Consider the following 971-nt stretch of genomic DNA (forward strand, 5'->3'; position numbering starts at 1 on the left):
GGACGTTGATGAAGGAGCCGGCCGGCGAAGGGATTCGCGCCGCCCTCGGACCAGCTAGCTGCCCTGGCGGTGTCCGACGAGCGTGCCGGTGTCAGGACGAAGGAGCTGGCGGGGCGGCGGGGCGGCTTCTTGGTCACGGTTGTGTCGGGGAGTGGGGGCGGAAAGCTTTCGGATCCCCGACGACGACAAGACGGTTGTGGCAGCGACGTTGGAGGTGGCGGCATTGCGGGAGAGGAGGGGGGTTGTTGCGGCACTAGCAGCTGGCAGAGGCACCAGAAAAATGGGCGGAGGCGTCGGCGACGGAGGAGGCAGTAAAGGGTTTTCTGTTGGAATGGGAGAGGGTGGCCAATGTGCCACCGCTAACGGGTCAGGAGGAGGAGTAGGTGGGTGCCGCGTGCGTCCGTTTTATGTCTGTGCCGACGCAAATGAGGCTTAAAATTAGGCTGGGAATGAGTCGGTAGGCAGATGAAAAGCCGACGCACATTCGTTTGGGTCGGCACGAAACATACGCGCGCAGACGAAATAGGTCATCGTGTTGGAGTTGCTCTAAGCTTAGTATTACTCCTTTAAAAAATGATGGAGTATGCGTCTTCGGACATCCATGGCGTCTGATGCATTCAGGCCAACTCTACCGCGCGACCCCATTCGGACGTCCGTTTTGAACAATTTGGGAAGCTATTGGGCGGACATCCGGGGGGCGGACAAGCATATGAGGCAGATGCGCCCAACGCGCACAAGGCCTCTTGGACCCAAACGGTCCGCCCCGGCTTGTGCAGCGCGCCGCCGCCTCGCCCCGAGCTCGCCACCGCCTCGCCGTGCCGCCTCGCGCCCGAGCTCGCTCCGCCTCGCCGTTGCCCCGCCCCGTGCTCTGCCGCCCGGCCCTTAGCCCGCTCCGCCTCGCCGTTGCCCCGCCCCGTGCTTTGCCGCCCCGCCCCGAGCTCGCTTCGCCTTGCCGTTGCCCCGCCCCGTGC

Source organism: Triticum dicoccoides, chromosome 2A (genome assembly GCF_002162155.2).
Source record: "Triticum dicoccoides isolate Atlit2015 ecotype Zavitan chromosome 2A, WEW_v2.0, whole genome shotgun sequence".
NCBI lineage: Eukaryota > Viridiplantae > Streptophyta > Magnoliopsida > Poales > Poaceae > Triticum > Triticum dicoccoides.